Source organism: Giraffa tippelskirchi, chromosome 5 (genome assembly GCF_054371585.1).
Source record: "Giraffa tippelskirchi isolate mGirTip1 chromosome 5, T2T-mGirTip1v1.2.pri, whole genome shotgun sequence".
Lineage (NCBI taxonomy): Eukaryota > Metazoa > Chordata > Mammalia > Artiodactyla > Giraffidae > Giraffa > Giraffa tippelskirchi.
Genome location: NC_137279.1, coordinates 77,010,052 through 77,031,184, shown reverse-complemented (window position 1 = coordinate 77,031,184; position 21,133 = coordinate 77,010,052).

Here is a 21,133-nt window from a genome sequence, read left to right as displayed (position 1 = left end):
GCCTTTCCTAAGGATGGGAAACTGACATGAGTCTTCATCCGGACGCCCTTCTTGCAGCACTTATCTATTCCTGGCTCTTCCTGGCCATGCTCTCTTCTGTGTTTAACCACCAGAGGGCAGCCTTGTGCAAAGATAAATAAATAAATACCCCAATTACTCATCTGCAGCTTTCTTGGATCCAGGGCAGGGCCCACTGTGCTGGAAGGATGGGAAGAAGGGCAACTATGATCTGACCAACTTACTCCTTGAATTATAATGGTAGGAGAGATGGTCATCTTTCTTCTTCTTATAAGGACCTTGTGGGCAAGAAGGGTGTAATAGATGAATGCTTGGCATCAGGTGTTGATTGGAGTATAGAAGAGGGGTGTATGTGCTCAGTCGCTCAGTCATGTCTGACTCTTTGCGACCCCATGGACTGTAGCCCTCCAGGCTCCTCTGTCCATGGGATTTTCCAGGCAAGAATACTGGAGCGGGTTGCCATTTCTGTCTCCAGGGGATCTTCCCGACACAGGGATCAAACCCACATCTCTTGCATCTCCTGCATTGGCAGGTGGATTCTTAACCACTGAGCCACCTGGTGAGGCAGGCAACTCATATATTCATTCAAGCAAGGGTTTTATTTAGCACCTACCTGCTATGTGCAGACAATATGCAGCAGACATATTCCTTTTCTTCATGAAGTTGAGTGTGGAAGACATGTGTTAAACAGATAATCACACAAGGTAGCCACACTATTCAACTTGTGATAAATACTGTAAAAGGAATATACAAAATGCTATGAGAACTTACAGAAGGGTGACACAGGTTAAGGGTCCAAAAGACCTTGAAGAATCAATGTCTAAGCTGAAAGCTGAAGAACTAGGAGCCAGCCAAGCAACCACTCAATGTCCCAGGTGATCCTCATGTCTGGATGAACAGGTGTGTCTTGTGGTCTACATTGGAGGGGGCCCATCTGTCTGCCTCCTCTGCCTCTGTCTGGCACTTCTGCAAGCACTGTGGATGCTCAGGTCAGTGCTGTAAGCAGACCAGTTGGGGATTGTTATTCACATGCTTCAGATGAAGAATTTGAGAACTAGAGACTAGCCCACACACAAGCTGCAAACTGTGAATGGAAGTCTTAAAGGTGGTAAGGGAGGCCCGGTTTAGTTGCTGCTGTGTCTGCCCTCTCCCTAGGGATCCAAGGATCCCGGGACCCAAGGACCTCTCTCTCTCATCCCCCAGTTGCATCCTCTCCATCCTCCACTCTGTTTGATTATGACAAGGCCTTGACATGCAGCAGCTGGAAACCACAAGATCCCTGAGTGCAGGAAACCCTGATTTGAAATAATCCAGTAAAAAGAACCGAAGAAATTTTCCAGAAGTGGGGCTCTCGGGTACCAGAAACTGCATCATACCCTCACGCCCTGAGGTTAACATGTGCTAAGTAAAGAAAGGCATCTGACGCCTGTTCTCATGTAGCAGAAGTGGACTAAGAATTTCTGGACTCCTGGAATCTGCCAGGCATGTATTAGGAATTTTTATGCACATCAACTCTCTTAACCCCAAGTACCACTCTAGTTAATAGAGATGCTGATCTCCATACTGTGGATGGCAAAACAAGGCCTGGCCTCCCTTATGAAAGGGAGGTACCCGCATCCACACAGCTAATAAGTGGCAGGGCCAGGATTCAAACCTGGGGCCCTCTAAGCACAGGCAGCTGAGTCTTGTTCTCACAGCACACTTCAGTGCAGGCACTGCTGTCAAGGCTAGTGGAGCAAGAGTTTCCTCCCTAAGGCTGAGCCTGCTGTGTGGGGTAGAATTTCCCCAGGGGCCTGCTGCCTCTGTAGTTGTCTGCTAACTAATCCCCTATTTTTGGCTAGGGAAACCCAAGGAACAGAAATAATGCCCTTGTTGGCCACCTCCCCACAGAAATTCTACACAATGCATCTTTGGGCCTTCCCGTAACCCAGGGAGTGGGGCAGGGGGAGAAATCCCAGCAGCTCCCAGCAGCTCCCAGCAGCTGTTGCATCTTGACTGAAGGAGCCGGGGCTCTTCTCTGGGACCTAGAGAAGCTAGGGTTAGAGCCTGGCAGGAGAAAGAGAAGGTGTCTCTTTATCCGGACTGAGGGTCTCCTGTCCTGAGGAAGGGAAAGACAAGATGGGAATGAGCTACCCCTGCGGGGAAAGGGAGAGCAGAGAGGAGGGGATTGCAGGGGTCCAGTCAGGCAGTGAAGCGGCCTCACTGCTGATGCCAGTGGACAGGGCTGTGTTGGTTTTAGATTCACCTCTTCCAAGAGCCAGTCTTTCCTAGCCTCCCTCACCTAGGTCCTCGGTGGCAGTCAGCACTGTGCTCCACCATGGCACACTTGGAGAGGACCCTTGCTCATGGGTGGCTCCCTGGTGGCCCTCCTGCCAGCCCTGAGAAAAGGGGGGCACCCCCCCCCCGCAACACCCCCATGGCCTTCAGGACGGTTCTAGCTCCAGGCAGGCACCCTGGACAGTTCTATGACTGCCGTGGGAAGAGGCAGAGCGAAGAGGGAGCGTTGGCAGTGACAGCCCCGTCTGCCCGCCCGTCAACTCCACAGCCAGCCAGGGCTGGGAAAGGATAGGTGGAGAACCGAAGGAGGGAGGCATGCTTGTGGGGCTGGAGCCGAAGAGGGTTTCCTCACCCTGACCTTGCCTTGCTGCTTGTTTTCCTTTTAATTTCCTCCCTGAATAATGATCTCTTAGGCTTATGTTGTAAATTGGCACTTTGCAGATCTCTTTGACATATGGGGTTGAATTTATAGTCCCTATAACTCTGTGCAGACGATATTATTATCTCTGCTTTACAGATAGAAAATGGAAGCCTAAGTGATTTGCTCAAGAGACAGCTGACTTAACATATAGGAACACAAGGGGGAGTAGGGGAGACAACCTTCACTCGGGAATTCCTGTAGGAGAAATGGAAATCCCAGCCCCACCTGCTGGAGCCATGGATCTATGTCCCCCTCCCCACTCCCCAAGAGCTCTTTGAAAAGGAAAGAGAGCATTTCCCAGACTGGCAAAGCGCTACCACCCACAGAGCTGCAGGCCTGCATACTGATGGTGCACAGAGGTGATGAGAAGGAGATGGCTTCCATGGATCTGAGCATGGAAAACTCCGGGACTCAAGGACATGCTGCACCCTGTCTCTGCTCCCACCCAGCATCCACATGCCCGTGTCCTTCCTCTTCCAGCCAGAAGGAGGGAGGCGGCAGGCAGAGGTGGGCTCGGCCCGCCCCCCACTGTCTGGCTCTCTCCCTCTCTCCTCCTCCTGGCCTGCCCCTCCCAGCTCTGCACACCAGCCGGTTAGGCCTCTCCCCTTTCAAGGTCATCTCTCTCAGCTGGACCAGCTTCCCATCCCCCGGCGCCACCATCTCACAGACTCCCTCCCGCGTTTGCTAGCAGCTTGAAAAGGGTCCGCATGTGTAGCGGGGACGCTTCTTTCCCCACAGCATCCATGTCTCCCTGCTCTTCCAAAGGTGATAAAGCAGCTGAGCAACCACGTCCTGCCTGTCTCATTGCACAATCTCGCAAACTCAGACCTCCTTCTCATCTTCAGCCCAACCTGTTCATCCCTCCTGGGCATGGCCACAACTATGGCTGGGACACGTGTGTGCACACCCTGCAGCACATACGTGCAAAGCATGCTACACCTACTCTCCCCTTTCTTCCCCTCTGCATCTGGCCCCTTTCCTGCAGCCCCTGCTATGCCCCAGGCCCTGGAGCAAACAGTTCTTAGCCTTCTCCTGGCACCACGGGTTCCAGCCCCGTTGCACAGAACCCTCATCTCTGGTGTGTGTCTAACACAGTTCACACACAGGAGGAAACGCAAAGGGTTCTGTGCCAAAGCCACCTGCAAAGGAGCAATGGTTCCGGGAAGAGCACAGGAATGAGATTCCAGAGCCCTGAGTCTGACCACCCCAAACCCTGACGTGCTGTGTGACGTGTGGCAAGTCATGCCAGCACCATACCCTGTCTGCCTCCTGCTTGGGGCTGCTCAGCCTAATTCCGTGGCTCAAGGCATAAACAAGCCTGGTGGGCGAGGTGTTTCTCCCCATCCTCATTATTTTTCTCGTCTAGGAACAAAGACCAAACCCTCCCAGGAACCTGGGACATGGACATCCATCCTGACTCCTCTTGACATGAGAGGCAACTCTTCAGTTGCAGGTTGCGCATGATCAGTATCCACCCACCAAAGAATAACTGACTTGAAGTCTCTCGGGAAGTGCTTCCCTCCCCCAGAGAGGAAACTGCATCCCAGGATGGGCTCCTGGAGTCCAGGGCCTGCCAGAGGTGCAGCACCTCTCTTGGGGACCTAAGAAACCCCCACAGAGCCATGTCCTGGGAGACAAGCAGGTTAGCAGGTTTGAATCCTGGAAACAAGCAATTTTGAACCCTGGAAACAAGCAATGGCAGATGAGCTTGTGGCCTTGAGTAAAGTGCTGGGAGAGGTGGGGATTGGCGTGAGCAGAGGAGAGGTAGACCCTGGTCATGCATACAAATGCCAGGACAAAGGGATGCCCATAGCCCCCATGCCGGAAACGCTCTGCAAAGTAGGAAGGTATTAAGCAGTCACACAGATGGTTCAAGCTAAAGCATCCTTCAGAAGAGGGAAACAGTGTTGCCTTTAAAGATTCAAGTCTTCCAGATCATCTGTATAGTTGAGTTGAAGTCACCTTGTCCATCTGGATTCTGGTAACTCTGAACAAATCAGTCTGAAAAATAGGGTCCATTTTAAAGTCAGCAGATCAGGGCATGATCTCTGCAGAGATTATGGGAGGTAGAGAAAGATGGGGAGAAATTCAGTCTTCCAAAGGCTTTGAAATTCCTCAGAGCTCTTTGGTCCAAGCCCCCTGTCTAGGCAGCCTTTATCTAGTGCACAAGATGGCTTCCCTGGTTTTAAGTAGGAGCCAGAGCTCCAGGCTGCCCAGAGCTACCCAGCCACCCTTTGCAGGCCAGCCGTTGGCATTGATTGCATGGTTACATTTAATCTCCAAAGTAGCTCGATGAAGTGGGCACTGTCTCAATTTTATAGAACTCTGAGATGTTAAGTTCCTTGTCCAGGGTCACTCAGCAAGTAAGAGGCGAGTGTGAATGGAAATTCAAACTTGGCCTGGCTGCAAAGCCCTCTAGCCCTCTTGGATTGATGCTGGGTGTCTGACATTCCTGGTAACCTCACACTTCCTATAGGAGCCTTGCATAGGGAACACACCCAATAAACACTATGCGGCCAGCTCCGTGGCAAGGGGGTAGGCAGACTTCTGCAGAAATCTGATCATAAATATCTTCTTTTCTGCCCCTTCTCTACCCCAGTGTTGGCACCCACACACCTGACTCTCTCCTCCAAGTGTTTCCAGACTAGATCTCCCTTCCTACTCCACTTCCCTTCCTACCCCACTTCCCTTCCTACCCATTGTCTCTGAGCTCAACTTCTTGGCTCCTGATCTTCGATTCACCAAATTCTTTCTGCTTCTTTCACCGTGACTACAATAGGCTCCTTCCCTTGCATCAGTACACAGAATCACAGCACTCCGAGGGAGGTGTGTTCCTGACCAGGTTTCAGCTCCTCAAGGAGCCCTCCTGCCATTAGATCTTCCTAACGGAGATGACCTCCTAGAGGTGGCCCAGCCTGGCCGTGCCTGCCTCTCTGCCCCTGCCATTCTTGCACACTGCAACTTAGGGGGCAAGAAGTACAGCACCAAATGTACTCCCTGTTTTTTTAACTCAGAGCCAAGAAACTGCTCTCTCAGCTCCTGCCTGAAATATCAGAAGAGGAATGGGAAAGTGTTTGTTGCCATCACCAAGAAAGTTCCCACCACCCTATACCCAGGCTGAGATCTGATGGGTAGAAGAATTTTGTTTTCCAAGTAACCTCCATGACAGCTGGCAGAGAAGCAGCAATAAACAAGGAAGAGACACCAGCACCCAAAAAGGGAGACACACCCACCTGAACAGAGCAGGCAGCCATAGCTCCTCCATCATATTGGGGATACCTTAATTCTTTACTCACACAGATCCTGAGTCTCAGTTTTCTGAGCAGGATGGAGAAGGAGCCCCTGAATCTGCAAGGGCCCATTTACCAAGAGATTCACATAGAACCAGGCCCTCCTTCAACCTAAACCATCTCCAATGTTCTTCATTGATTCTTTGAACAACTCTTCATTAAGTACCAAGCATCAGGGACATTACAATAAATAGACAGACAAGGTCCCTGGTTCCCAGTGGTGGAGGCAGGCAGTAATGGAATAAATGAACAGCAACAGATCAACAGTATAATCCAGACATGCCACAAAATGAAGATGGTATGCCAAAGACTAGTGACAGTGCCCACAGGATTAGAAAAGGTAATTAAGGAAAGCCTGCTGAAGGTGGTGGTGCTGAGCTTGGACTTTCAGGACAGGAAGGCAACAGCCATTCCAAATTTGAGGGGAGTGCTCTCCAAGCAGAGGGGAGAGAAGGAACAACGGCCCTAAGCAGAAACAAGCAATTTTAAAAAGGAAAGAGGAGCCCTATGCAAGCAGTCAGGGCTGGTGTGAGGTAGGTGGGAGGCAGCAGACCCTGAACATAAAGATCTTGTAGGATTTTACTGTAAATGTGATCTTTTCCAAGGAACTCAAACACTATTACCCCCTTGTCTCTCTGTTAGTGATGCTAAAAAACTAAAAACACAAGGAAGGAGGGGAAGGAAGCTTGATTCACTAGGGATGACAGTGACCAGAGCCAGTGCATCCTTCCAGGGAGGAAGAGTCTGTTGCTTGGCTCCCAGGCCTGGGGGGAAATGGGCATAGAAGCGGAGTGAGAAGAGAGACACTAGGGGCTGAGCGAGGGTTGAGAGCAGGAGATCTCACTCAGGGAGCTTATGGAGCAAAGGGCATGAGCAGCAACCAGGAGCTAGGGCTCTTTGAAGAGGGGGACAGAGGATTTAAGAAAGTTGGGTTTTCATGCAGTTTAATTTCCCTTGGTCACCCTCTTAAGAAGGCCTTGTGTTAATAGTTGTACTATGTCTCAAAGCTTTTACAGTCTAATGTCTGCTCCTTTTGAGTAAGTCTCTAGCTTGAAGTGGGCCTCAGGAGGGGCCCAGTACTGAGTACAATTTGAGACTGGGACACGGGTGAAAAGGCCCCCAATGGGACACTCACTTGCTGTGAATGTGTGGCCTCATGCCAGTCACTTCTCTGTTCCCTTCCTCTGGACCTGAGATGATTGAGTTACCTCATCTCTAAGGTGCAAACAGTCTGGGACTCCAAGACGCCACAGGTTCATCTGTTTTCTTAACAGAGACTTGAGAAGATCAGCAAGGAGATCCAACCAGTCCATCCTAAAGGAAGTCAATCCTGAGTGTTCATTGGAAGGACTAATGCTGAAGCTGAAACTCCAATACTCTGGCACCTGATGCGAAGAACTGACTCATTAGAAAAGACCCTGATGTGGGGAAAGATTGAAGGCAGGAGGAGAAGGGGACAACAGAGGATGAGATGGTTGGATGGCATCCCTGACTTGATGGACATGAGTTTGAGCAAGCTCCGGGAGTTGGTGATGGACAGGGAGGCCTGGTGTGCTGCAGTCCATGGGGTCGCAGAGTCGGACACAACTGAGGGACTGAACTGAACTGAACTGACCTCCAGAAGGCGGCCTCACCCCTGAAGCAAGCCACTCTGCTGCCCTTGGCATCAAGGGAGGACAGTTTTAGGGGCCCACCCAGTTCCTAACACCCACACACACTGCTCAGGTCCAGTCTTCTCCAAGGAGCTGACCTCCCTCGGGGACAAGGACTCTCAGAAGATTCCATCAGCATCTGTCTTTCCATACCAGGACTGGGTTGGATGCAGCCCCCTGCAAGGCAGACAGCTCCCCAAGGAAGGTAGCTCTGACCTCTGGGTGAGATAGCCCCTGGGGAGCAGAAGAGCCCTCCCTGCTTCTGGAGAGGGCCTGGTGTAGCCTGTGACCTGGCCGTCAAGAGTTTAGGTCCTTTGTCCCACTCACCCTGCTGCGTCAGGGCCAAGCAGAGTCTCCACAGCCTGGTCAGCCCCCTCCTTTCTGGCTGCTTCCTCTAGCTCAGTCCCAGGAGCCTAGGCAAAGCTGCTCTAGCAGATGGCCTGCTTCCTTCAGCACAGAAAGCCTTCCTGGGAAGCCGCGGGGCTCTCCACCGTATTGGTAATCAGCACAGGAACCAGAGCCCCTTCCCCTCCCCCTTCCCTCCCCCTTCCTCTCCCCTCTCCCACCTTTCTCTCTTTCTCTCCATCTTTCCCACCCGCTTTCTTTAGCTTCTCCCGCGCCTCCCCAGCCCTCAGAGCCACTGCCACCTCTTGAGAAACTGAGAGGGTTTATCATCAAATGAGGCTTTGTCATAAGGAAAACAGCTTTCTTCTTCTCACTTTGAGAAGGCGCTGACAGGAGCAGCTAGGTAAAGGGTGTCCTGTGTATTCGGAGCGTCCGTCTCCTTCCCTACGTTCCCTCAGCCCCACGCCGGTGGCTGAGTCAGGCAGTACGTTTTCCTCAAAGCGGGCTCCTCTGACCTGCCTCTCGGGCACCCGGTTCTCTTAATCCTCCCCGCTGAGCCCGGGGCCCACAGGATCCATCCGCTCCTAGCTCCTAACCGTTCCGTTCCTTCGTTCAGGTCACCTCACTCCTTCAGCAATTTACAGCCCTTGCTTGCATGTGCCAGGGACTCCAGGCGCTGGGGGTAGGAGGCACGTGGGAGAGCGGGGTGGGGTGCGGGGTACATGAAGAAACCAATAAAGTGCGAAGCTGTAACTGTGGCAGCGGTGACACACAGGCCCGAGGCCGAGGCGGGCAGAGTCCACGGGAGGCAGATGGCGTGATGCCGGGGCAGGGGGCCTGGGGCCGAGCGCGGGAGCCTGGGGTCCAGGGCTGGGGGTGAGGGGTGAGGGGGGGCGGGGGGTGAGAGGGGGCTGGGGGGGCTGGGTGAGAGGGGGCTGAGGGGTAGGAGGGGGGTGAGAGGTGAGAGGGGTTGGGGGCGAGAGGAGTGGGGGTGAGAGGGGTCTGGGGGGGCTGGGGGGTGGGTGGGGGTGAGAGGGAAGCGGCGGGGGTGAGAGGGAAGCGGGGGGGGGTGAGAGGGGTGGGGGGTAAGAGGGGGCTGGGGAGGCAGGGTGAGAGGGGGCAGAGGGGTGGGAGGGGGTGAGAGGGGGTGGGGGTGAGAGGGGGATGGGGGGTGGGAGTGGGGTGGGGGTGAAAGGGGGTGAGAGGGGGGCGGGGGTGAGAGGGGTGGGGGTGAGAGGGGGCTAGGGGGGCGGGGTGAGGGGGGTGAGAGGGGGGCGGGGGTGAGAGGGGGCGGGGGTGTGGGGGGAGGTGAGAGGGGGCTGGGGGGTGAGAGGGGGTGGGGGGCTGGAGCGACTCATGAAAGAAGCCCTGCTGGGCTGTTTGTGGGGCCGGAAAGGTCAGGCTGGTGTTTCAGAAGTTCTGAGTAATAAAAGGCTGGTGTTTCAGAAAGGCATCTCTGAGGAGGACAAGGAGAAGTCGGGGAGGGAGCCTGGTCAGGAGACCAATGCCACGAGCATTAGAAGTGAGTTCTTTTTTTTTTTTTTTTTAACAAGGCAAGGGTGCCCACTCTCACCACTACTATTCAACATAGTTTTGGAAGTTTTGGCCACAGCAATCAGAGCAGAAAAAGAAATAAAAGGAATCCAGATAGGAAAAGAAGAAGTAAAACTCTCACTGTTTGCAGATGACATGATCCTCTACATAGAAAACCCTAAAGATTCTACCAGAAAATTACTAGAGCTAATCAATGAATATAGTAAAGTTGCAGGATATAAAATTAACGCACAGAAATCCCTTGCATTCCTATACACTAACAATGAGAAAACAGAAAGAGAAATTAAGGAAACAATACCATTCACCATTGCAACGAAAAGAATAAAATACTTAGGAATATATCTACCTAAAGAAACAAAAGACTTATATATAGAAAACTATAAAACACTGATGAAAGAAATCAAAGAGGACACAAACAGATGGAGAAATATACCATGTTCATGGATTGGAAGAATTAATATAGTGAAAATGAGTATACTACCCAAAACAATCTATAGATTCAATGCAATCCCTATCAAGCTACCAATGGTATTTTTCACAGAACTAGAACAAATAATTTCACAATTTGTATGGAACTATAAAAAACCTCGAATAGCCAAAGCAATCTTGAGAAAGAAGAATGGAACTGGAAGAATCAACCTGCTTGACTGCAGGCTCTACTACAAAGCTACAGTCATCAAGACAGTATGGTACTGGCACAAAGACAGAAATATAGATCAATGGAACAAAATAGAAAGCCCAGAGGTAAACCATGCACCTATGGACACCTTATCTTTGACAAAGGAGGCAAGAATATACAATGGAGAAAAGACAATCTCTTTAACAAGTGGTGCTGGGAAAACTGGTCAACCACTTGTAAAAGAATGAAACTAGAACACTTTCTAACACCATACACAAAAATAAACTTGAAATGGATTAAAGATCTAAACGTAAGAACAGAAACTATAAAACTCCTGGAGGAAACCATAGGCAAAACACTCTCTGACATAAATCACAGCAGGATCCTCTATGACCCACCTCCCAGAATATTGGAAATAGAAGTGAGTTCTGACCTCTTGAGAGGTCCCAGGAGCCATTAAAGACCGAGCCTGCAGTAGTTCGGGTGAGAATCCAGGAGAGGGTTGGGATGATCACTAAGCACAGAGCCATGAGAAGGGCAGCCAGGGCCCGGAAAGCGTGCCCAGCAGGAGGAGCCCCAGGCCAGGCCGGGGTGCAGGCCAAGGAGGAGCCAGGCGTGAGAGCAGCGGGAGAAACCGGTGACCCAGAGGGAAGGAGGGCGGGAGGGGGAATCAGGGAGGAGGTGGGTCGGGCTCCACTCTGGGAGAGCACTGCTCACAGTCCTGCAGTGGGAGTGATGCTGGCCCCAGGCACGGGGCCACACCTGTGCGAGCAGTCTGGGCTCCCTGCTGCTCATCTTGCCTCTGAGGTCTTCCTGGAGACAACCAGTCTTCATTCTGCACCCCACCATCCATCACAGTGACTGCTGAGCATCAGTTAGCAGGCCGGCCTTCTACAGGCTGTTATCGAGTGGGACAGGCACGGCCCTCTTGCTCAGAAAGCCCCTGGTCTAGTGCGGGAGATTGTGTGTGCACAAAGTCTCCATCAGTAAAAAAGCAGCCAACAAAGTGGTATCAATCAGGACTGCACCTAAAGTCAGTGAACGCATGCTGAAGGGACACCTGGGAGAAGAGGCTGACTCCGGAAGGCAGGCAGGGACACCCCTGCGGGCTCTGCAGCTCCAGGACCGACTGGGGTGAGAGGTCTGTAATTCATGGCCCATCAGCCCTGCAGGGCCCAGGGCTCTGACCCTTTTGGAAACCGCTCTCTTCTCTGACAGCGAGGCTCTCTCCTCGGAGGCCTAGGGCAGGCAGGCTTCTCTGGGAAATGTACTCCAGTGCCCTGCAGTCAGGATGATGGATGAGGAGGCAAGAGCTGCTCTGGGCCGCTGAGACCAGTGGGGCTGAGCAGGGAGAGAAATATGGCCAAGCAACTGAGAAACGAGAGAGACACTTGGGCTGGATGGCAGTGATGGGGAGCTAGGTCCTTCCCTCAGACGTACCCAGTCACCCGCCTGTCTCTCCCACCAGGTCCTAAGTTCTACGACACAAATGACGCAGAGAGCCTGGGGTCAGCTGAGAGGAGAAGGAGAAAAATCAAGGATACAAAGGTCACGAGTTTGGAAGGCTCTTGGCTGTGGAGTGGCTTGCCCAGCAGTCAAGACTGGTCCCTGCCCCAGTGCCCCAGAAATGGGCCCTGGCCCAGACTCTCCTGGCAGAGATTCAGCTCCCATTCAACCTCACTCCTCCAGGCACAAGGAGATGCCAGGGCCAGCAGCTAGCGAGGGAAAGACACCTCTGCTAGGATTCAGTCCAGTCAGGACTCCATCCCAGGGTCCAAGGTACAGTAGGATTGCAGCCAATCTCTCTGGGAGCTGAACCAGCCTTGTAAGCTGCCTGGCAGGCTCCACAGTCCATAGATGTGATGAGTGGGGCCTCAGCCTACTCTCCTCCAGCCCTTGCCTTCCAGTTGTCCAGGCCTCCAGGCTGTACTCCACCCCTCCCATGTGTCCACAGATCAGTAAGGATGCTGGCAGGTTACGCCTGCCCTCTCCCTCCCCAGTAGCTGCTGGATAAGGGGGTGGGGGTGGGAATCACACAAACAGAAGGCAGTGGGAGCCACCCTTACAGGCAGCTAATGTGAAAGGATCCTGGGTACAGGGGCAGGGCCTGGGACTAGGGCAGCTGGCATTAGTGGTCTCACCTGCCCAACAGACAAAAACGACTGCATTATCAGTCTCTCTTTTCTAGAGGTGAGCACAGGGCAGCAGGAATTACAGAGCATCTCCAACCTCTAACATTAGAGCATCTCTGTACCTGGAAGGCTGATTTCTAAGCCTGCACCCACCAGGCGCCTGAACATCAGGCTCTAGGGGGACCAGCTCTTGGGGACCCGGCAGTGGAGGACTGTGCAGACCTCCTGTCCTCGGTCAGCCCCGCTCCCCGCAGCTGCCGCTCTCTCCAGGTCTCCGGATGGCTCTCCCCCGTCCCTCCAGGGTGTCTCGCCCTCTCTCCCTGGTCTCCTGCAAACCCGCCTCGGTGCACACGCCGCCTCTTTCCTGCTGCAGCCCCACGAGTGCGTATTTCACCCCTGCTCTCCTGACCAGCAGGAAATAGGGAAAAAAATATGTTGACCGCAGCACCAGAACAAGGCCCAGTCTGGTTAACTTAGAGACAAATCTGGGTTTGAATCTTAGTTCTACCACAAGGTGTTTTTCTTGTGTTTCACGTTTTTCATCTGTGAAATGGGAATACCAGTCCTTCCTGGGGTTGTTATGAGGGTTAAGTTAAATAGCATACACACACATAATGCTTACCATTATTTGACACATAGAGCTGGACAAACAGAAATGATTGTTATTGTGTTTTAAAAGAAGTATGACAGGCTCTAAATCCTCCCTCTTTCATCTCCCTTTAGGGCCCAACAAGCAGTCATAGTGACCAAGACATGGGGCTACTTTGGAGCCTCTGAGAGATTGCAGGACGATTCCCGGAGCGTGGATCCCAGACTCCCCTTTTCCTGAAAGGCTCCCTTCCCAGGAGACCTCCAAGCCTCCCCCTGGTGCCATAGGAATAGCCCAGGAGCAGCAAGTCAGGGTAGGGGGCAGTTAACAGAGACCTCTTGTATTAGAATTCCAATTGGTGAGGACCCTTGTATTAGAGTCCCAACTGGTGAAGACCCTCGTATTAGAATCCCAACTGGTGAGGACTCTGTATTAGAATCCCAATTGGTGAGGGCCACGATGGTCCAGCTGGCCTCTCTGACTCATTTCCAAGTTCCATGATGCTCATTATCATACTGAGATCATAGTGCTGGCTTCTCTCATTTCCATGCTATCAACTGCCATGACTCATTCTCCAAGTCTCAGGGTACATCAGGAGCCACAGAGGCTATATGGATCCAAAGACACCGCAGCTTGGGGGTGGGAAGCAGGAAGCGAGGCCTGAAGCCTCAGGTGACATAGATGAGGCCAAGGTGAGGGCAGCTGCAGCTGCACCAGCCTCCCAGGTGCTGACTGACTACCAGGCCTATCACATTCCTGCCCCGACCAGATGCTGGAAGGACACAAATTACCTAAAAGAAGGAAAGGGGAATTGGAAACTAAGACTGATGAACTCCCTCTGTGTGCCAGATGTCCATGTAGGCACTGTATACCCACTGTCTAATTTGATCCATACCTTTAATCAGCTGTATTTCCGTTTATCAGATAAGAAAAATCTAAGGCTCCTAAGGGTGATGTGTTTGCTACATGACCTGCAGCTAATCAACAGGATTATAGCCCTACTCCTCCACTCCCCTAAGCTTCATCCTCCTAGGGAGGGACACTCCTTCACCAGGAGCGTATTGGGTGACTGGGCGGCTGCATCTAGGAGCTCAGTGGGTGGTGGAGGTCACTGGGCAAGAGCAGGGTGAATCTTGGTGAGCCAGCGGGGCTGGTGACCGCTGGGCCTGAAGGGCAGGAGTACTGAGCAGCACACAGATTGGGGCCTGGGGGCTGGGGACAGTCAGCACCAGAGATCCCTTAGGTAGCAAGCTGGGCACAGAGTGTCCGTGTGCTTCTCTGAAATATGGAGGTAGGGAGAATGGCAGAGAAAGAGGCACGCCAACAACAACAAAGAGGCACTGGCACTTTGACAAGAGACCAAGCCTTGGGGTCTGGGGCTGGGAATGCTGGCCGGGGCTGGAGCCACCCCGCTGGAGTGGGAGCCGCAGGCACAGGGACGGGGGTGGTCCCACAGGACGCACAGGAGCCCTGCCTGCAGCTCTGCCAGTGCGACCTGAGAGATGACAGCATTGCCAGCCTCCACAGTAGGCCCTGAGGCAACTCAGAGGAGACAGGGAGAGGGAAGTCGAGGAGCCTGTGAGAACTGGGGCACTCCCACACACTGCGCCGGTGGGGGTGCTACCTCTGGAGGAGCTCACGCTGCCTGCCCATACTGCCCTCTCTGAAAGTAGGGGGCCTGCAGGTCAGAAGATCACTAGAGCACAGCTCTGTGCAGGGACAGAGCCCAGTTATAAGATTTCCGTGACGCTTCCAGTACAGGCAGTCAGCAGCAGAAGGTCTGTGATACTGTCCTCTTGGCCCCTCTGCCACAAGCAGGCCAATGGATGGTCTCCCAGAAGGACCTAGAATTCACCAGTGTCAACCAAAGACCTGCAATCCTCTGTAACTGCTAACACCTAAGCCACTTAATATTTTCAGCAGAACTGAAAAGTGTTCATGTTACACATCTATTTGTTTGTGGAAGTAGGAAATCTATGTTTAATATTTTTTGATTTATTGGATTTTCACTTGAATTTTATTGGCCACTCTACTCTCCTGCACTTGCTGCAAGAGCTTCACAGAGCAGGGCCACAGTTTGCACAAATTGAGCAGGAGAGACGATGGCATCCTGGATGATGGAAGAGTGCCAGGTGCCAGCCTGCAGCGGACCCTGGGACCACAGGGCTCCCAAGGCAGTGATGGCACAGGCTTCAGCCCACCAGTGTGGCCTTCCCGTCAGCACACCAGCAGAGGAGGGGTCCTGGAAGGCACAGCAGAAGTCAGAGCTGAAACCCAGGGCGGTGGCCACAGGGGCTCTTCCCACAGCTCAGGGCTGTTGCCCAGGCTGGTGGCCTCCCGTGGTATAGGTTTCACTCTACTGGGCTCAAGTACATGATGCCCCTACAGCTCAATGAGCATCCTCAGTGCCTGCACAAAACAGGGCTGGGCTAAGCAGGACCGACATCAGCAGAGATCTAGAAGATTCTGCCACTGCCAATCTCTGAAATAGAGTCTTTCTCACCCGCAGATCCAAGATCTGAGTCCAATCCCAGCTCAGCCTCTTCTAGCCGAGTGACCTTTCACAAGTCACTCTAGTTCTCTGAGCTCTACTTTCCTCTATAAATAATGTGGGAATAATGTGCCATTGAAGAGGCCGATGTGAGGTTAGAGGGAATATCATGGGCAAAACTCCCAGTACTATGCCTGACATGTAGTGGCGGTACAAAAGATGTGCATCCACTCTCACGCTCACCCCTGACTCTGGGAGACAGTCAAGGTGTCTTGGCCACACCCGCCTCATCCACGGCCTCTTCCCAGCTCTGCAGACACCCAACCACTACTGAGTCCATCCCCACCACCTCTGGGAGAGGTGTGGGTGAGAAAGTGGGATGGCCAAGGAGGGAGGCAGGGGACAGAAAGCACCCTAATCAGGGCCCCGAGCTGGAAAGTGAGTCCAGCATCTGTGATGGGAGCCCACTTCCCAGACACCAGGCCGGGGCAGCATGGTTCCGGGTCAGGCGCTCTGTATGCCTCCGAAGCCCTGGGGACCCCGACTGGGTGCCTGACATGGTCCCGATGCCCAGCTCAGCCTCTGTCCTGGGGTCCTCAGAGGCTTGTGTTACAACAATAGATGCAGATCCCTGATTAAAATGCAGGGAAAATCAATAACCATTGGCAGCTGAGCCTCTGATAAGTATAATAATCACTATTAAGGGAAAGTGTGGGGGAATGAGTAGGGCTGGTCATACAGCGATGATATTAATCTGACTCCATCTCAACCTGCATCTGCCTGCTGCTGGCATGCCCGTGCCTGGAGCCCTTCGGGAGGGGCAGAGATGGCCGCCAAAGCAGGCAGCCCGGCCTGACCCTATTCCCAGCCTCTGTGGGATCCGCAGCCCCAGTGCTGCCTCACTCACTGGTCTGTAGGGAAGTTCCCTGCCCAAATGGGAGGAGGGGGACAGAGGACCTGGAGAGCTCCGTACTCAGAGGCCATACTCTCACAGGAGTGAATCTGTTCAGGCTTCTAGACGTTCTCGCTTTGTGAGCTCCATGGGCTGATAATTTACTGAATCTCATTTAATAGACGCTTGAATAGTGCTTATCATGTACCACACATTACTTTAACAATTTTGCAAATATAAACTCATTTCATCATCATGAGTGGTGGTTTAGTCACTAAGTTGTGTCCAACTCTTTGTGACCCCATGGACACAACTGAGCGACCACATGGACGTAGCCGGCCAGGCTCCTCTGTCCATGGGATTCTCCAGGTCAGAATACTGGAGCGGGTTGCCATGCCCTACTCCAGGGGATCTTCCCAACCCAGGGATTGAATCTAGGTCTCCTGCATTGCAGGCAGATTCTTTACCATTTGAGCGACCAAGGAAGCCCGTCTGACACATAGCAGACGCTTATCAAACTCACTGGCTGTCTGGAACACTAAGCTGCCCCTAGTCCCTCCCAATTATGATATTTAACACTACTCTCCCCCACTTTTATTGTATCTAACCCTGTTCCAGAGCTTGGATGTGTTCTAAAATATTTTCTAGCAGCATTGGTAAGCTTGAACAGGGCCTGTGGGAGAGCACTCCCACGTCCCTTCTCCCCAGCACTGGCTAAGTTATGAAAACTGGCCGTGTCCTCTTCATGGCTGTGGGGCCACAACACTAACCCAGAAGCCCCCTGGAGTTGGCTGGAAACTTTATTCAGGTTTTGCCATAAGATGTTTCAGAAAAATCCAAACGAAATTTTTGGCCAACCCAGTACATGCTTGGCTCTTCATTCTCTCAGAAGCCTAAAGCTAAGTGAGTTGGAAGCTGCTGTCTTCCAGAGGCAGAGTTTTCTTAAAGATGGGACAATATAGAGGAGCTCATTAGAAATGGCTGTGTCCACGTCGTCCACCTGGGACCTAACCAGCTCTCCAGCCTGAACAAGCAAAATCAGGGCACATAAGACATCACAGTTTATATGATCTCCAACAGTTTAACTGGTTCCCCTAGAACTGCAGTGCCCCTGCTGCTGTAGTTCTGATCATTATTGAGGAGAAAAATAGGTCGGCATCTAGGTCTGTTGTGTTTGTCCCACTGTGCATCCTGTTAGGAGCACAGTTCCTGGTGCAAAGGTGTGTGTTTCATGACACGAATGAACAAATGAATGAACAAGTATTCTCCTTGTTCTCATTCACTATCTGATATTCCAAACTCCAAACAAGTTCTGTTTAAATTAACTAGATTTTAGGAAAGAGAATTTTTAATATCTTTTTAGTTTTCTTTAATGCACTTTTTTTTAAATTGTGTAAGGTATGTGAAAGTGAAAGTGTTAGTCACTCAGTGGAGTCCAGCTCTTTGTGAACCTGTGGACTGTAGCCCGCCAGGCTCCTCTATGCTTGGAATTCTCCAGGCAAGAATACTGGAGTGGGTTGCCATTCCCTTCTCCAGGGAATCTTCCCAGCCCAGAGATTGAACCCAGGTCTCCTGCATTCCGGGTAGATTCTTTACCATCTGCGCCACCAGGGAAGCCCTGTGTAAGGTGTACATAAGACTGACTGTTTAACCATCTTAAAGTTCAATAGCAATGAGTACACTCACATCAACACCATTCATCTCCAGATTTTTTTTGCATCTTCCCAAATTAAAACTCTACACCCATTTAACAACTACTTATTCCCTCCCCCACACAACTCCTGGTAACTGCCATTCTACTTTCAGCCTCTATGAATTTGACTGCTCTTTGACCCTCATAATTTCACAAGTGTGGGTAGATGGCCCTATCATAATTTAACTGTTTCCTTAGGATTAATCATACAGATTGTTTCCAGTCTTTCCCCAACAATAATGCAGCAACAAATATGTTTGTGCAGCTAGCTTTTGTGTGTCTGTATTTATGATTATTAATTTGGGTTTGATTGTCAAATCAAGAATTACTGGGAAAAAGAACAGCTTAAACATATTTGTGTTTTTGATATATATTGTCAGTTATCCTAAGAGATTTTAGAGTTTATATATTACATTTTAAACATTATGCCAGCAATGAATAAATGTGCCCATTTCTCTGTATTCCTACCTCCACTGGGTTTTTTTTTTTTAATGCAGTGCTAATTTGTTAGGCAAAAATATCTATGTCATTGTTAGATTAAAAACATGTCATGGCAGCTCGAGTTTAGTGGAAAGAAGGCTGAACTTAAAATCAGATCTATTTTTGGAAGGTGAGTTTAAAGCAAAATGGACCCTGAACTGAAAAAAAGTAGCTGCCACTGTTTTCAAGTGTTTAGGCCCTAAGTGGGGCTGGCAGAAGAAAAAGCAAGGAAAGGAAGAGAAACGAGAAACCAGCATCTGTATAATACCAGGCACTGTTTAGGGGCCGGGAGGTCCAAGTCAAGAGGACAATCCCTCTATCTGCTCACAGTTGAATAGATTTTTAAATTCCCTTTTACATATGTAAAAACTAAAGGTGAGAGTTAAATAACTTGTGTTAAATAAATTTTGCAAGATCATACAACTCAGTAATAATAGCAACTAAAATATATAGATGGTAATTACGTTCTAGACACTGTGTTAAGCACTTTATATCATTGTTGTTGTTCAGTTCTAAGTTGTGTCTGACTCTTTGCAACCCCGTGGACTGCAGCACATTTTTCACTGTCTCCTGGAGGCTGCTCAAATACATGTCCATTGAGTTGGTGAAGCTACCTTACCATTTCATCCTCTGCCACCCTCTTCTCTTTCTGCCTTCAATCTTTCCCAGCATCAGGGTCTTTTCTAATGAGTTGGCCTTTGCATCCCATGGCCAAACTATTGGAGCTTCAGCATCAGTACTTCCAATGAATATTCAGGGTTGATTTCCTTTAGGATGAACTGGTTTGATCTCCTTGCAGTTCAAGGGGCTCTCAAGAGTCTTCTCCAGTAACACAGTTCAAAAGCATCAGTTCTTCAGCACTCAGCTTTCTTTATGGTCCAACTCTCACATCCATACATGACTACTGGAAAAACCATAGCAAAGTAATGTCTCTGCTTTTTAATACACTCTCTAGGTTTGTCATAGCTTTTCCTCCAAGGAGCAAGTGTCTTTTAATTCCATGGCTGCAGTCACCATCCACAGTGATTTTGGAGCCCAAGAAAATAAAATCTCTCACTGTTTCCACTTTTCCCCCCATCTATTTGCCATGAAGTGATGGGACTGGATGCCCTGATCTTGGTTTTAAGGTTGAGTTTCAAGCCAGTTGTTTCATTCTCCTCTTTTATACTCATCAGGAGGCTCTTCGAGTGGTATCATCTGCATATCTAGGTTGTTGTTTCTCCTGGCAATCTTGATTCCAGTTGTGATTCATCCAGTCCAGTATTTTGCATGATGTACATTCAAAAAACTAAGATCAGATCATGACATCCAGTCCCATCACTTCATGGCAAATAGATGGGGAAACAATGAAAACAGTGAACGACTTTATTTTCTCGGGCTCCAAAATCACTGCAGATGGTGACTGCAGGCATGAAATTAAAAGACACTTGCTCCTTGGAAGAAAGGCTACGACAAACCTCAGTTCAGTTCAGTTCAGTTGCTCAGCCATGTCCGACTCTTTGCGACCCCATGGACTGCAGCACACTAGGCTTCCCTGTCCATCACCAACTCCTGGAGCTTACTCAAATTCATATCCATCGAGTCAGTGATGCCATCCAACCATCTCATTCTCTGTCATCCCCTTCTCCTCCCACCTTCAATCTGACAAACCTAGATGACAAACCTAGATAGTGTATTAAAAAGCAGAGACATTACTTTGCTGACAAAGGTCAATCTAGTCAAAGCTATGGTTTTTCCAGTAGTCATGTATGGATGTGAGAGTTGGACAATAAAGAAGGCCGAGAGCCAAAGAATTGATGCTTTCAAACTGTGTTACTGGAGAAGACTCTTGAGAGCCCCTTGAACTGTAAGGAGATCAAACCAGTTCACCCTAAAGGAAATCAACCCTGAATATTCTTTGGAAGAGCTGATGCTGAAGCTGAAGCTCCAATCCTTTGGCCACCTGATGCAAAGAACTGACACATTAGAAAAGACCCTGATGCTGGGAAAGATTGAATGCAGGTGGAGAAAGGGAAGACATTGGATGAGATGCTTGGATGGCATCACCAACTCGATGGACATGAGTTTGAGCAAGCTCCGGGAGTTAGTGATTGGACAGGGAAGCCTGGAGTGCTGCAGTTTATGGGGTAGCAAAGAGTCAGACACGACTGAGTGACTGAACTGAACTGAACTCTGCATATAAGTTAAATAAGCAGGGTCACAGTATATAGCCTGCTCATACTTCTTTCCCAATTTTGATCAAGTCTGTTGTTCTATATCCAGTTATTTCTTGATCTTCATACAGATTTCTCAGGAGACAAGTGAAGGTGGTCTGGCATTTCCATCTCTTTAAGAATTCTCCACAGTTTGCTGTGATCCACACAGTCAAAGGCTTTAATATAGTCAATGAAGCAGTCAATTTCAGATGCTTTTCTGAAATTTCCTTGATTTCTCTATGATGCAACGAATGTTGGCAATTTGATCTCTGGTTTCTCTGCCTTTTCTAAACCCAGCTTGTACATCTGGAAGTTCTTGGTTCATACACTGCTAAAGCCTAGCTTGAAGGATTTTAAGCATGACCTTGCTAGCATGTAAAATGAGCACAATTGTATGGTAGCTTGAACATTCTTTGGCATTGTCCTTCTTTGGGATTGGAATGAAAACTGACCTTTTCCAGTCCTATGGACACTGCTGAGTTTTC